The sequence below is a fragment of the Chiloscyllium punctatum genome, chromosome 48 (assembly GCF_047496795.1).
Source record: "Chiloscyllium punctatum isolate Juve2018m chromosome 48, sChiPun1.3, whole genome shotgun sequence".
NCBI classification, from domain to species: domain Eukaryota; kingdom Metazoa; phylum Chordata; class Chondrichthyes; order Orectolobiformes; family Hemiscylliidae; genus Chiloscyllium; species Chiloscyllium punctatum.
In genome coordinates, this window is record NC_092786.1 from 48,436,808 (window position 1) to 48,453,831 (window position 17,024).

General features: G+C 40.3%; 1 long non-coding RNA gene across 1 annotated transcript in view; it reads left to right on the top strand.

Moving 5' to 3' along the window:
• The window catches only part of LOC140468986 (uncharacterized), a 37,362-nt gene extending 21,100 nt beyond the window's left edge, over positions 1-16,262 (top strand). The window contains exons 3-5 of the long non-coding RNA XR_011955911.1: positions 4,175-4,239; positions 6,081-6,175; positions 9,417-16,262. This is a non-coding gene — a long non-coding RNA (uncharacterized lncRNA). The remainder of the gene's footprint in view (positions 1-4,174; positions 4,240-6,080; positions 6,176-9,416) is intronic.
• Positions 16,263-17,024: the final 762 nt, after the last annotated feature.

Below are 17,024 nucleotides of genomic sequence, written 5' to 3' on the forward strand. Positions count from 1 at the left end.
TGGAATGAATTGCCAGAGGAAGTGGTGGAGGCTGGTATAATTACAATATTTAAAAGACATCTGGATGGGTATATGAATTGGAAAGGTTTAAAGGGATTGGGCCAAATGCTGGCAAATGTGATTAGATTACTTCAGTATATCTGGACAGCATGGATGAATTGGTCTGAAGGGTCTGTTACCGTGTAGTACACCTCTATGAGTCTATGTCTGACACTCCTGTTTATATCTGCCAGCCAGGGCTCCCTGATTGAACCAGGTTAACAGCCCCAATCAGTGATGGGGCTGATGTCGATCTGATCAATATCACTACAATCGCTACAGAATAAACAAAATTAAAATGGCTGGGAATTGGGGTAATCTATTAGCATGGATTATGGATTGGTTAACAGGTAGGAAGTAGTGTGTAGGAAAATTGATCACTCTCTCCTTTAATTTTTTTAACGGCAGCATGGGCCTTGAAGTCTGACTGCATGACTGCAGCTTCCAGAGGTGGAAGTCAATGCCGCGGTTAGCATACTGCCATCGATCGACATGCATGGAACATCAGAGCGTTTGTGCATGACTGCAGCTTAGCAGGAACGCTGATTTGCAGCCTGTGATTACTGGGGTACTGCAAATAGCAATGCTTGGGCCTCAGCTTTTCACAACTGATTCACAAGCAATGATTTGGATGGTGGAGGTGGGGGTGGAAGTGGGGGTCAGCTGTTATATTCCTGAGCTTGCAGGTTACACAGAGTTTGGTGAGAATGTGAGGTGTGGGGGAGATGTAAAAAGACTTCAGGGGAACGTAGCCAGAGTGAGAGCAAGCACTTTACGGCGAGAAAATAAAGCAGGTAAGCGTGAGCATTTTCCAAAAGGATATCCCCGGGGTCTCTGGAAATGTTAACAAGGGGTATGGGAAAGTGTGGGAATCTGTCATTGCAGCAGATAATAGGCCATGATTTGGAATGGCAAAGCAGGGTCAAGGAGCTGAATGGCCTACTCCTGCTCATATGTTCCCATCAGAATCAAAACGAATTCTGACCACAATTAACAGATATGTACCAATCCCCAGGTTGTCAATAGATAGTGATCAGGATCAGAAACCTTGGCTGCTATCTGTCCTCGCTTCCCTAGCCTGGCAGCACTGACTCCAATGGCTGTGGCCACCGAATTGGATCAGATAACCTAAAACAACAAAGAGAACAATGGCTTTTGGGATTTCCTTAGCCCACAAACACAGGAATTAGAATGGACTTTCCAATTAGACCATGTTTAATTTGTATCCCCCTTCTGTGTGATTCAGTACAGTCGTTCGTGTCTTTAACTAGTAAGCAACTGAGCTGTTAAGTTTAATGTTTGAAATTTTACAGTTCATCTTTGTGAACCAGCTGAGACGATACGTCAATTGATGGTGCTGTTGAGGTTCTTGGCAAATTAATATAATAATTTGATAAGCAGTTTTATTTTTACGAAGAAGGAATTGGCATGCTCTTTTCAATGCGCTTCACGTTTTCAAGCAGAATTCAAATAACAGTGTAAAATTCCTTACAAAAGCTCTTTGCAGCCTGATGCGTTGGTGATTAAAACAAAGCTGACTGTCACAGCTAGGTCCCGCAAACAAAGAACTTGCTCTGAAACCTGATGACTCATCCTTTATAACTCTGTCAGGAGATGCTTGATGAGGAGTGCTCTTGTGCTTAGTTGTAAGGTAAGTGGTGCTGTTGGCATTTGCTGGTTCTCTTGGCCAAGACGCTATCTCATGATTCATGGACGCTACATGGTCTGGCACAACATGCTGTTAATGGAGACTGCTTCCATAGCACTGGTTTAAAAATAGATGCTCAGGAGAAATTACATCAGCGGCAGCCATCAGATGTTAGAACAGACTCAGTTTTTCTGTCTGCTATTCAAGGTTTGACAGTCGAGGAGTGACCAGTTACAAATGTACCTGACAATCTCTTGGGCCTCTGCAATTAACTGATGTCAATTATTGGGACCCAAGTCAGCAGAGACTTTGCAGCTGTAGCATTGGAAAAAATCTGCTGAGCTTCTGATTGTGGTGACTTCTGCTGCAGTATTTCTTTGTGCCCATGTGTTTGTATATGGACAGTGGTTGAAGACAGGAACAAGCTTGAGCGTAGGTAGTCAGGCTCATGGGTGAGAACTGACCTTTGGTTCTCAGATGCCCAAAGATCCTCTCAGAACAATAACTGAGTCACAGTTCACAAACCAAAAAAGTGAGTGAGGATAATGGGGAGAAACAACGGAGCTCAGAGGCAGTTCAGGTCACTGTTAAAAGCTCTGGCAAACAGCAAGATGATTACACTTTAATTAACAAGGAGTTATTGAACGAATAATGTGCCTCCTGTAAACTGAGTATTTTAATTTGTACAATGATGTTTTAATTGGCTGTCATTTACCTTTGTGTAACACATTTCTGACTCTCTCTTCCCACTTGCACCTTCCTATGAGTAGAAACCGTTCACAGCAGCACAGTGTACAGTGAAAACCAGGTCTTCTTGATTTCCGAGTGCGCACTGCATTGTATTGAATCCTTTGTTCCCTGTAGAAACAAAGACGTTGCTCGCAGAGATCAACGTAGATGTAGAGAGCCTGAACACAGCAGTTGAGAACTTTGTAAATGTCTGTGAATCATGAGCCTTTTGAGGAATGACATGTTAGATCAACGGAAAGGAGGGATGGGAGAAAACATATTTGCCGCATTCAAAATTCAGGTGTGTGTGCACAGACCACTTTAAGGCTGCAGCACATTAACTTCGGTGCTCCTCAAAAGTAGCTATATTACATGATATCAAGGAGTTTAAAGTGCTCTTTAATTCTGCCTTTGTACCATATATTTGTCTGGAGAGACGTTGAGCCAGGAGAAGTGAGGCAGCTGGATTAGCAGCCACTGAAATTGTGCCAGTAACGCAGGGTGTTACATGGCTAGCTAGAGACCCAGAGCTTGACCGCATAAGGAGGCTAAATGAATAGAGACATAAACAGTTCAAGAGTGTGGTGACAGGGGGAATGTAGTGATCTTGCACATGTGCAGCTAAATCTGTGCTGCTACAAGGTAAATAGGGAAAAATCTGGAGCTGACTCTGGCGGTGTATCTACAATGACACAAATAGGATGTCAGAAACCCAGGGCCATTCTGCATTCAGATCGGACACTATTTAATTAAACAGTTATTACTGACTATTGTATGTTTACAACATTAAAACAGGGCAACTAAAGCACACAGTGCATAGATAGGTTTTGTAGGAAAACGTCCTTTCAGAAGCAAAGTGGAAACTCCTGATTGGAGTCAGCAGACAGTGATGGAGCTGAATCTTACCAAAATAATATAAAGATGTTGTATGCTCTGGGAAATGTTGGTATTGAGTCGGGTTTGTTAGAAGCTCAATGACCTGATGAGAAACTACTTCAGGTGTACTTGGTAATTTTCATCCCGACATTATTTTTGCAAAACTGCAGTGATAGGTGGTATTCTTCTTAATGTGCTCTGAGAGGACACATGTTAGCAACAAGTTGGGGGAAGGAGACTCCGAGCAACACCTGGATAGCCTTTGCATTCTCATCATGCACCCACCACCTGGCCCATTCCCAGGTTGGTGAAATGAGAGACACTTTCAACTTCGTTCTTGCTACTCTATCATTTCCATTCAACTAATCTATTTGCACCAGTCTCATCAGACAACAAGGCAGCACTTACATTACTGATGACTAATGTGTGCTTTTCAAAGTTAATGATGTTTCTTCAGCTTCTGTTTGAGTCTTGTCACACGCTGGTCCTGCTGTGTGAGATGCACTCCCCAGAACATCAACCCAGAGCAGAAGCTATTTCATTCTGTAAAGGAACCACGACTCAAAATGTAGCAGACCCCTAATGTTCAAAAGTATTGAGAGAAAAGAAGCGGTTTGAAGATGAACAGATAAATTCAGATAAATTGTTTGAGTAAGGGATAAGTATAGAGAAAAAAAGATTTTAGTAGAATTTCAAGAAAAAATAAGTTAATGACATTTGTTTTCGATAAACACATGATTTGACGAGGGGCAGGAATGTGTAGGATGCTCCATTTGAAACCTAAAGGTTCAGGGAAACAGAGATTGTCAGCAGCATGTTTCCTGCCATTCAGTGCCATTTTTGATGTCGTTGTAACCATTTTCTTCTGAATCTGTTTTGTAGGAGTTTCAATGTTGATCAAAGCTGCTATTACCAGACTGCCTTTTCAAGATTTTTGTGCCAGACAGGTACACATTCAAAATTCAATAATTGCTTATTTCTTAAAACATGATCAAGTCAATCTAGTTAAATATTTAAATCAATATTCTTTCAGTCAATGATTAACATTGCTTTAGATGATTTCAGTCAAAACCAAACAGGTGGGATTAAGTTCTGTTTTTTCTGTTTCTTGTCTGTCTGGTTTTTGTCTGATGTGTCAGTATGTTTCTCTCTTTAGGATGTGTCAATCTTTGTCACTTTCTGTGTCACGTGTGGGCAGTCATGAATTCTTTGTCTGTCTCTGCAGTGACATGCCAACCCTCTGTGTCATCTGCCAGTCTCAAATTCCATTGTCTTTGTCTCTGTCTCTCATGCTGTGTCTTTCTTGTCAGGTATTCAGATTTTAATCAGTTGCGATGAAGTTTAATTAAGCAGTCAAAATTCCTTTGTGTTAAACCGCTCTATTATTTAGCATTTCGGAGTACTGTCAAAGAGGCTGCATTGCAACATGGGGAATGGTATGATTCTGAACACTGGTCCTCTGAATCAGACCTTGAAGCCAGTCTGTACTGGTGAAGTGCAAATCTCCTCTTGGTGGTTGGAGATAGCTGTAAGTGAAAGGTCTTTCAGCTGTTGATGGAGTTTAGTTTCTGATATAAAACAGCAATCATCTGTCACTACATTAGCCACACTCTGAAAGGACAGCTATGAATGTTTAATCATCATAGTGACTCTATTCCCTATAAGTTCCCCATATTCCCTTTCCCCAGCAACTCTTCTTCTAAAGGTGCTTGAATGCAGCTCAACCACAATTCCAATGGTATTTGCTAGAACTACAGGGTATAGAACTAGAACTAGGAGGCATACTCTCAAAATAAGGGAGAGCAGATTTAAGGCTGAGTTGAGGAGGAACTTCTTTACCTAAAGAGTTAAAAATTGGTGAAATTCCCTGCCCAGTGAAGCAATCAAGGCTACCTCATTGAATGTTTTTATAGCAAAAATTAGATACATTTTTTAACAGTAAAAGAACTAAGGTGAGCAGGCAGATAAGTGGAACTGAGTCCACAAAAAGATCAGCCACGATCTTATTGAATGGTGGAACAGGCTCCAGGGGCCAGATAACCCACTCCTGCTACTATTTCTTGAGTTCTTATGGTTCTTACATTGCTGTTCCCCAGCACTTTGCATTTTCTGTGTTGAGCAAAAAATGGCAAACAAATGTTTTGATAAATATTTGGCAAACCAATTTTCTCCTAGTTGATGAGACACTGTGCCACACAATTGTAACATCACAGAAGAAGGGAAAGTGTTGGGGATCAAGGACCATCTCTCATGGGAGAATTTGGATGCAGAGTGTATTTAACTACAGAAGAGGCACGACAGCACGTACTGTACCAAGCCTGACCCTGTGCTCGCGGACATCCACATGTGATTATTTCAATGCAAAGGTTTCTGAATAGGAATCAAGAGCAGGAATGCTGTCTGATGCTTCTCTATTCAGAAACTAAATCTAGAACCTTGACTGAGATCAGAGCGAGCATTCCTTTTAAAAGGAAAAAAGAACCTTACAGTGAAGCAAGCACTTAGTGATTCATGATTACACAAGGTCAGTGCCGGTGACTGCCAGGGCTGAATTGCTTTTTGTACAAACAGTCCAGGAAAATTCATGATTTGAAGAGTTGAGTGTGTCCTTGAGCTGTGACTCATTATATACCCCAGGTATTATTTTACTAATATTGGCAATCTTCTGTGAATTTGGGAATTTGCTAGCTTGTTACAGGTCTCATGGTTGTTGACAGTGTTTCAGTGAATGACCTGGAAGGAACTTCAGGTAATTAGCCTTTGACTGCAGCTGCATTATACTCAACAGGATCTCCACAGGTCTTCAGGACGCAGAGTTGCACTAATTGGCAAACAGATGTGTTGGCCTTTGCCAGGATGATTATCAGTGAAGGAGCAGAAGTTGTAAGTTATTATAGATTGGTATACATAACACACTTCAATTAACAGAACAATGGAGTGCATTGGATAAAAAATGTAGTTTGTTTCTTGACAATGCATAACGAAAGTTAATTGTTTGAAGAATTGTTTACCATGTCTGTCTTGTGAATTGAATACTCAGTTTTGCCTTTCCAAGTTTGGGATTCAGTATAACAGTGCTAAAAAAATAATAGAATGGCTGTAATTCAGCCCATCAGTTCTGGTGTTCCCACCAACACATGTATCATCTACCTTGACTCCAATGCTCTCCTTCCATATTCCCCAAGATAATATGAATTCTAATGTAATATTCTACCAAAACCTTATGTATGTTGCCCCAGTTTGTGAAACTGAGCCACCAATTTAGTCCCAGAAATCTCTGTATCCATATGTGATCCCACAGATATTTTTACTCATTTCCTCACCTCCACTGCACAATTCTACCTGCCTCCAAAGATTCCAACCCAATTCAGCACAATCTTTTTGAAGGACTCTTATTCGGAGCTGTTCTTAAATGGGAAGCTGGTACAAATTTGTTGCTTTGAAAACAAAGAAATCCTTTCAAATCTGGAGTCAGCTCGATGCGTGTTAGCTTTACCTTCATGTCCAATCGCTCTTTTCTCAATACCTGAATTAAGTAGGTGGAATTTTGCACTTAAAGCTTCCAAGACAAATCCAAAGCAGAAGAGTATTTTGATTCATGTGTGTGTAGTTAACCCCAGTTTTACAAATGTGCAATGAGATTGTTTCACATACTGACAACCAGATCATTTCAGGTGTGTGTACAGTCTTTAATAAAAATCCAGTATTAAATATTGGATGATAAAACTTGTCTGGATGCAGCACAAACATAATTTTTGACTATTGTAATACAATCTATTCACACACAGCAAACTCTCCCCTCCAGCAATGATCAGATTAACAAATTTCAATTTCTGTCTATTTTTCAGTTTCTGTCATTGTTGGGCAGCTTCTTCAAAACCTTGAGAGGCTTGATCCAAGAATGGTTGAGCAGCCATCCTCAATATTGATGCAAGCTTTCCAGGCCCAGTCATTACTTGTCATTCCAAATGTGGCCAAACAGATGCTTCCAGGCCCCAAGGCCCCCTCATTATTGTTGTAATCAGTGATTTCCTGGCATGCCGTTCTCTTGGTAATATACATTACAGTGAAAGGTGTGATAGCACCTGACAGCAATTAACTTCTCCACTAAAGTGAGCCAAGAAATGTTCCTGGAAAACTGCCTATGGTTGAGAGGGAAAGGGAGAGAAAATCTATGTAATCATCAAACATTCTGACTGACCTACCTGTTATCTCTGAACTAAAAGCCTGGATTTTAGGAACAATATTGTTATTTTAATTAGGCTGAAGTCACTGCAATGGTCATGCAATTAACAAAATATAATCAACAACAAGCTGTATTTACCTGGTGCCTTTTATCAAATTGAATGTTTTACACACTTAAATAGAGTGTTAAGTGAAGATAAAGCTGGATTATATACGGCTATACTTGGGCAAATATCCAATGATTTAATCAAAGAAGCAGGTTTAAAGGAGCATCTTAAATTAGGAAAGAGAGGAAGTGCAGTTTAAGGAAGGAATTCCAGAGTTTAGGGTCTAGGTAGAGTAAAACATGGCCACTGATGGTGGAGAAATGAGAATTTGGGCATGTCAAATAAGCAATTTTGAAGGAGTACAGGGATTTGGCTTCAGGGTGTTACAAATATAAGGAGGGGATAATGCCTTGAGGTATTTTAGAAAAGGATGAGAACGTTAAACTTGAGGTAATAGTCAACTCCATCCTGGAAAGGCTGAGTTTCAGGCAAAAGAAAACAGGTCAAGTAATAGTTTGCGTTTAAGATGCTGATCATTTGTAGGTAACAAGTGCTGCTCTTGTAACTGTTACCAAGTGTGGAAGCCCTCAGAGAAGGACTGTAATGGCTATTCTTTTAGCTTTATTTCATATTTTCTTAATTTAAACTACATATATCTGTGATGCAATGTAACTTTTTCTCTTTATTTTCTCTATTTTTTGTGCCTAAGATTTGAACCTAGGTATTTAGTACCTAAGGTAATACATATGTTGGTGGCATTGTACACTCTTCAATGTACTCCTGTTCTTTTCTAACTTGAGTATGCAGGGCAAATAACCTAAACTTAAAATTAAACCTAAACCCACTTTGTTGAAATTAACCAATTTTATTGCTCTTTCTGATGGTGCAGGTGAGCATGGCATAGCTACAAAGAAAAGTCAGGAGTTCTCCAGTCATGTGGACCAACATTATCTGTTTAATCTTCACCAAAAGCAGGTTTCTGGTCATTGCTTTTTCATCCAGGCAAAATGGCTGCTGCATTTGCCTCATTCACAACCACCATACTCAGAAATAATTTAATATGTGTGAAGCGCTTTGAAATGATTGTGATGTGATACAGTGTGAAAAAAACATCAATCTTCCTTTGATGTACTGAGGTATTTAAACAATTTATTGACAGATGTTAAATCTTTAATGGCCACTGCCTTAATTGGAAAATATTTGACAAACAAATTTTTTTCTGGGTGATGACGCAGCACATCACAGAATTGTTACAGTATAGAATCAGGCTTTGCAGGCCCATCTTATCTGAACTGGTTTTCTGTCAGAACAACTTTCTCTCATGTTGAACATGTGTTTGTGAGCCTGTTTGTTGTCCATTCCTCCTCAACTTGGGGAATGTAAGTGAGTTACAGATGGGTAGGGCAGAATGACTAAAGGGGTAGTTAATGCTAGGCACAGACAATGAGAAGCAGGCTGAAGTCAAAGGCACCAAGATTGTGCACATGTACGTACTGTTGGAAGAGGACCAACTAGGAACAGAAAGACCATGGAAGAAAGGATTTGAAGAGAAGACCAGGGAGCTACTGGATAGCAGAGAGATAAACATGGACTGTGCCATGTGTGCGGACCCCATTGTAGATAAGAGCCTCTACTATTTCTAGGACCAAATCTTAGGTACAAAAAATGCTACCTGATGAAGGAGCAGTGCTCAGAAATCTTGTACTTCCAAATAAATCTGTTGGACTATAACCTGGTGTCTTGTGACTTTTAACTTAACATGTATCATGGCACTATCAGATGGTGGCAATGGCATGGTGGAAAGTGTTTGACCTCTGTACCCATATGCTCTTGTTCACCTGGCTAGCCACATTCTTCTTTTTTGTTTGTTTTGTTTCTTCATTTCTTCACAGTTCACCTTTCCTTCTTTTCTGTGGCTGTGGTGGAGGAAGGTGGTTACGAGGACCTGATGCATCAACGGCAGCAGACCGGTGGATCCAGATGTCCACTCCTCATGACCATAGCGGCTGAAGCTTTATTGAAGGCTTCATCATCGGTGGGTCTGATCTGTTCCTCCTGGTGACAGTGTCAGTGGTGGCTGTAGTGGTGGTGGCGTGGTGGTTCCGGTTCATTCCTCGCAGCTTCGGGCGGTGACTGACGTAGTGACGGATTGAGAGATGGCTTCAGCATCAGCAGCTTGGTGAGTCTGGTCTGTCCCTCCTCACTATGGCAGTGACACAATGACTTTGGTCTGGACTTCGGCAGTGACAGCGCGGTGAGTCCTGTCTGGAAATCCTTGCTTTGCCAGCGACACCCCCAGCCTCTCCATAAACCCAGGAGCCGTGGACAAAACAAAACACAAACTTTGTTCTAATGTTGTCTCAATTATTTCTTTTTGATAATTTCTGTAATTAAATTGGCACCAAGTTGAGGTGACTTGCACACATCTCACTGTATTTTCATAAATACAAGTGACAATAAATTGCTATTCTATTCTGTGCTATACTAGTTGGTTTGCAGGTTATGCAAGGTGAAGATTGGAATAGTTAGCAAGTCATTGTGAAGGATTGAAGATGGAAGTGAAGGTCAAATCACACAAAACACTGAGGTAGCACATCATCAGAATAAATATAAATGGTCATTGGAGAAGCAAGGGTCAGTAAGGAAATATGTTTGATGGTTTTCCCACATTCTTCATTTAACCTTGGTAAGGAGTCTATGAAACTCCAGGAGAAAACACACAACTGGATTTCATTTGTCTCTAACTGGGACACAGGGGCACAGAATTTCCAAGCCAGTGCCCTTAGGAAAGAGGAGAGAATGGGACAGGAGTTGCTGAGTTTTAAAGATCATGTGAGCAATGAGGATAATGGAACAAAAAATCTGAAACTTAGCTAAGGAGGAATTACTGCAAGTGTAATTGTGCAAATATTCTAAATGCTGACATCAAACCCATTAGAAACCATTTGGTTTTACTTAGCTAAGATGTTGGTGTTTGTGCTAATAGCTGTGGAGACATAAACAGGTGATGACTGTGTGACTTGATGTGAAATTATTTTGTATAAGCATTGCTTAAATACCAGATACAGATGTTGTGTGAAAATTCATTTCTATGTTTCTGGTCTCTAATCATTCTGAAAGAATCGATAGGATAAGTGAATTCTTCTCATCTTGTTAAAGGTCAATTGACTCCCTGTGGACTGCTTTTTGCCGTTCAAGCACCAGTCCTGCAAAAATATTTCTTTGGCATGAGACAGGGTGAAACATGCAGTGATCAGGCACTAGAACTGGAGAAATAGGTATGGTGGGGACTCAGAACGGTTGTGAATTTAACATGATTCTTCGATCTCCACTTTCAGGTTTAAATGTAGCTCAGGGGGCATGGGGTGAAATTCTCAGCTTACTTGAACTGTCAGTCTCACACCTGACTTGGAATGAATTGGACCAAAACCCTATTAAAAGCCCTAGCTCTGCACAGACTCACACATATTGGAGTATTTATGAATTTGCATTAAAACTTTTTTTATTGTAGTAATGTAATGATAGTTTTATTCTGTAGTTCAGCCATATTGTCCTGAAGGTTTGATGAGGCATGATCGAGGGAATTTTATTCAACATCCAACCAGTTTTGCATCTGATCAGGGTTCATATTGGTGACGACAATGGGTGCCAAAGCATTGTAAAAGTCCAAACCTCCACTCTCCCAAAGTCATTAACTCATTAAATGCAACTGAAGCAGAACTGGAAATTCAAGCAGTGCATAAATCTGACATGAACGAGAATAGAGCTTTGAATTACGTGGTAGCTGCAAGGCAGAATATTCAATTTGAATTGGACAAAACTTTGACCATTCAATAATAAATTTGCCAAAGGAGCTTGTGGGGTGACGAGAAAACCTGAAAGAGGAAAGTGATGACAGAAAGGAATCAAATTATTATTATTTTACTTTAGAAAGTTGATTCCTTTGCTTTGGCTTATTTTAACCCATTACTCCCTTGTGAAACTTTGCTATTCCTAGTTTCCCAACGGAAAATATCCAAGACCTGGCAATAGGTGACTAGATGTATAAGGATGGTGAGCCACATCCTAAACACAGGATTTTAGGATGTTAATATAAATGCATGTATTTGTGTTTAATTATTCTGAGCAAATGGATCCAAAGGTCACCTTGTCACTAACAAAGCGAATATCTTCTAAGCTGATCTGTTGATAAATATGCTTTAATTACCAGGTCAATTAAAAAAAAAATTGGAAGAACTGCTGGATGCTGAAAATTAGAAACAAAAGCAGAAATTGATGGAAAAACTCATCAGGTCTGGTAGCATCTGTGGAGAGAAATCAGAGTTAATGTTTTGGGTCCAGTGACCCTTCCTCAGAAGTTGTGAGAAGATCATAGAATCTCTACAGTGTGGAATCAGGGCATTTGATCCAACAAATCCACACCGACCCTTCAAAGAGTAAGCCATCCAGACCCATTCCCCTACCCTATTACTCTAAATTTCCCCTGACTAGCACCTAGACTACACATCCATGAACACTAAGGGGAATTTAGCATGGCCAATTCACCTAACCTGCACATCTTTAGACAGGTACAGAACTTCTGAGGAAGGGTCACTGCACCCAAAACATGAACACTGATTTCTCTCCGCAGATGCTACCAGACCTGCTGAGCTTTTCTTGCCATTTCTATTTATGTTCTTGCACATTTAAAAAATTAGGCTACTAATTGAGCAGCACGGTGGTTCAGGATTAGCACTGCTGCCTTACAACACGAGGGACCTGGGTTTGATTTCAGCCTTGGGCAACTGTTCGTGTGGAGTGTACACGATCTCCCCCTGTTTATGTGGGTTTCCTCCAGGTGCTGTAGTTTCCTCCCACAATTCAAAGATGTATATGTTGGGTGGATTGGCCATACCAAAGTGCCCAGGGATGTGTAGATTAGGAGAATTAGCCACCGGTAGGGGTGTGGGTGGGATGTTCTTCAGAGGATTGATGTGGGCTGAATGCTGTGCTCCCACACAGTAAAGATTCAATGATTCTAATTCCTTAGCAGTTTAGTTGTGAACACTGATGCTCTGTTCAGATCAGTGAACAGTGAATGTGAAATAATGGTAAGTTTTTTTTGTGACTTTGCTACACGGACTTCAGAGATTATATTTCCCCTTCATAACAACCCACCCTTGTTGAAATCAAGTGTTTTGAAAAAGATTTATACCAGTCTCAAAATGTTAATTCTGTTTCTCCCTCCACAGATGCTGCTGGACCTGCTGAGATTCTCCAGTATTCTCTGCATTTTGTCTCAGCATTTTGCTTTTATCACTGAAAACAATATCAACTTTGGCTCCAATCAAATGCTACCCCTAAAGGAAAGCTAAACTATCCCAAGGAACTGCACCCCAACTAAGAGTCCATAATATTAGTAGGAATTAAGGAGAAAACTGGGGAGGGAGGATTCTTGACTTCTCTTCATGGAACAGTGGGGATTTTCCCGCTGCACCACTTTCATTGATTGCTGGATATGAAAGGCAAGGAATGTGCACCCTGTGATTTCCCATGGATGGATAATATATCAATTTCCCACTTGTTGGTCTTGCTGGGCAGTGTCAAAGTAGATGTCTCAGTTTTGGTCTTCGTATCAATCTTACCTTTGCAAACATAAGCCCTGAGCAAGCGATGTAAATGCATAAACATGGCCCTTTAACTCACCTTAACTAACATTAAATCTGGCCACACATCTATCAAGGACTCAATCTTACAGTCAAAAACACGTATTTAAATTTATCTAATTTTCCAAATGTCAACTGCCTTTCCGTTTTTATCCTTCTTTTATTAATAGATGTCAGCTAATCCCCTGGTCTGACCTGTGGCTCTTAATGTATTTAATTTCCATTTAATTCCGAACCTTTGGAATCTCCAGTGAAAGCAGCCACACTGCGAGCAGAGAGATTACAGCATTTCAGGCAAAGGCTACAGGCAGGCAATCTCAAGAGCAACTGAGATCTTGACAGCAGGTTCCTAACTAAACTGCTGAGGAGCACAAAAAGCATTAGTGGCCCATTTTTTTAAAAAAATGTACCTGCCATTAAGGCAGATTTATCAACAGATCAGCCTGGCTGGCGTAGATATTTTCTGTCAATACAAATATCTGCAAAATAAACAAGACGTGTTGAGTGTCAGCCAATTTTCTGCCTTAGTGCAAAAACATAAGTGTGCCATTAATTAGACAGCTGTGCAAAGGAAGAGCGCCTGCCTCCGTAACTGGAAGAACACTTTCCCTGTATCATAATAGTCACAGCTTCGCACCCAGCATTATCAGCGTCTTGCTGAGTGTACAGCCCCAACTGACTCATCAAATATTGCCTTCCAAAGAGAGGTTCGGTCATATAAATAGCACCACCAGTTTATGGAGCGAGAAACTGGGAGTGGAAGGTGGGAATACAGAATAGACTCAGAAAGCAAGAAAGTAGGAGAGAGAAAGAGCCAGAGAAAGAGAAGAGTCATGTGGATTTTAAAAAGGGATTTCAAGCTGATAATTCTCAGGGGGACTTCTAGTTCCATGAAGTCTGTGATGCTGCCACTTACCATGTTTTTGGTGGTCTGAAAGCTCCTGTTCTGGAACTTTGCTCAGCAAACACACTTGTCAGCATTTTCTGCCAAGAACTGTCCCCCCTGAAGCCACTGCGTCAGCATGATTTCATCAATCATTCTCAAATTAGAAGGTTCATAACATTACTCCTTAGATTGGAACAAAGATTCTCATTTCTTTTGTCCCACATTTTTTACTCTTTCTTCACCTTCATACATCAGGTGAAGTTCTGCCCTGTGCTCCCCATCATGTGTTCCACATAATCATAGCTGAACAATTCACAGATATTTTCCTTCAACTTTTTTTTTCTGCGGATATTGTCTGCCATGCCTTTTCCAAGAATATCAGTCTCATCTGAATTACAGTCTTCATCTGTGGTTCCTCCTTTATATTGACCTCCTCTTGAAGGTCTGCTTTAAAGGTGGGCTCAAAATCACACACAAATTGGCCCATATCACTCTGAGCCTAACTTTTATTCCACTTATCAGCCTTGCCTCTAAGACACAACCATTTTGGGGTTTCTTTAAAACCCCCATGTACTCCAATCAAAGCAGTCCAGTTTCACATTGAGTCTGTGTTCCTGAATTGCTTAACTTTGCTAAGCTTATCCCACAATTAAAGATGGAATCAGCACTGGTTAGGGAGGGGCAGACGTAATTTTCAAAGCAATTGCACAATTATGCCCCAAAAGCATCCTCGGGACCAATGTGTGATTCTGTTACCCTTTACGAAACAAGTACTAAATACTAAGGTACAGGAGTTACTGCATTGAGACTGATTCCATAGCAAGGAACAAACACTGTATTGTTCTGGTTTGATGAGTGTGAAGGGAGGTGTGTGATCTTCATTTCATTTCATCAGCGGTCTCTTCCAGGTCAATGGCGACTGAATTGGAAAGACTGAGAGCAGTAAGTGCAGTGACTCAGCTGACCACCTCTGAAAATGAGCCTCCTCTGATGAAATATTTTTTTGAAGCTCACGCACAAGGTCATTGAAGATGTTGCACACATAATAGAGCAGTTTCACAGTGACACACTCATCGTGTGGTACAATTTGCCCACTGACTGATATTATTAACCAAAAATTGACGTCACCTAGCTCCTCACACTTACAAAACTGAACACGTGACAAGCTAAAATCATTGGCTTTTCATTTAAAATCTAAGTTTGTTTAAAAGAAATGTCATGGAAACTAACTAGTCACAAGCTGATGGTGAATATTTACGGGAAAATGATTGTCTTTGACAACTTTTTGTTTACTCATTTATTCAGCTTTTTATATACTTAGCTATATATTCTTCAGTAGCTAATTATTCACTCAGTGCTGCAGAGGATTTTTGTCACTGTAATAATTTTAAGAATTGATTTCCTGCTTTGCTCTTCCAAAAGTAAACAGGAAACATAAACTCAGCTTTGGACACTTGGCTGATAAATGATAACATACCATATTTGGTTTTTACTTTTCGCCCCACAGTGAGTACACACAATCCCATGTCTTCGATTGAAAAGCAGAATACTGTGGATGCTGAAAATCTGAAAATGAAAAAGAAATCAGATAATGCTTGACAGTTCCGATGAAAGGTCATCACTAACTCTGGTTCTCTCTTCACAGATGCTACCTGACCTGCTGAGTATTTTCAATATCTTCTGTTTTTATTACCTTGACTCAGATAATTGAACCATATTCTGTGAGGACTTTGGTTTCTCCTTCCCTTGCACACATCCAAGATACTTGCCTCACCGGTATGTAAGCATTAACACTTTAATGCAGTACTGGGGAAGTTTAGCAATATCACTCCAGTGTCGGATGCAAGAGCACATCATTAATCCAGGGTGAGGTTGATGTAATGATAATGTCACTGGACTAAATATTTGAGGGCCCCAAGCTAATGTCCCTTTATGTGTGTTTGAATCCTACTATTGCAGATGAAATCTCAATTCAGTAAAAGCTGGAATTAAAGGCTAACCTAATGGTGACCACTGTCAAATGTTGTAAAAATCCAGCTGGTTCATTGATGTCCTTTAAGGAAGGAAATCTATTGCATATCTGGCCGACATGTGACTCCAGCCCCATAGCAATGTAGTTGACTTTTAAGCTGAAATGGCCTAACAAACTACTCAGTTCATGGATTATTAGGAATGGACAACAAATAATGGCCTTGCCCACATCCTATACAAGCATTAAAAAGTGTGTCTAACTCCTATTGTTTCACAGATCTGTTCCTTGTCTGTTTCCCAGTTGCATAAATTCACTGTTAAATATGTCAAGAATAAAAAACAAAAAGAGTACTAATTAATAGGACTCTTTCAGATTCCATTAGGTCAACAAAAGTTCAGTTATTCCATATGGTTCATGGTCAAAAAGGACAGGCCTTGCTTTGGATGCTGCATTACCAACTGATCAATTATCTGGTACAGTATGGAAGACTAGTGATTTTGTTGTTGTAAAATGAGACTTGACAACAAATCACAGTCTGCCTCACTGTTCCAGATACATACATCGGATTGAAGAAAATAAGGCTTGTCTCTTTCCATGGACTCCTGAAATCCAGTAAACCTAGTTACTCTATGGACCAAAGTAATACAGAAGAAAGAACAATTTTCCATCTAAGTGAAGATTTCACTGTTTCTTATTCCAAATGGATGTCAACATGGTTAAATTGTTAGTACTCTTCCCTCTGGGTCAAAGTTTATGGATTTGTGCTCCATTCCAAGTAGATAACCTAATTTAACACTTTAATGCAGTACTGGGGAAGCTTAGCAAAATCACTCCAGTGTCAGATTTGACAGCACATCATTAATCAGAATTCTTAAAGAGGCAGGTTAAACTGAGGTCAGTTCTTTGTGAAAAGCCAAAATGGGGAGATGGTCCACTTGGTTTTCCAGGAAGTTGAGACCAAAAGGACCAAAGCAGCATCACCAAAGGCTATAGCAAT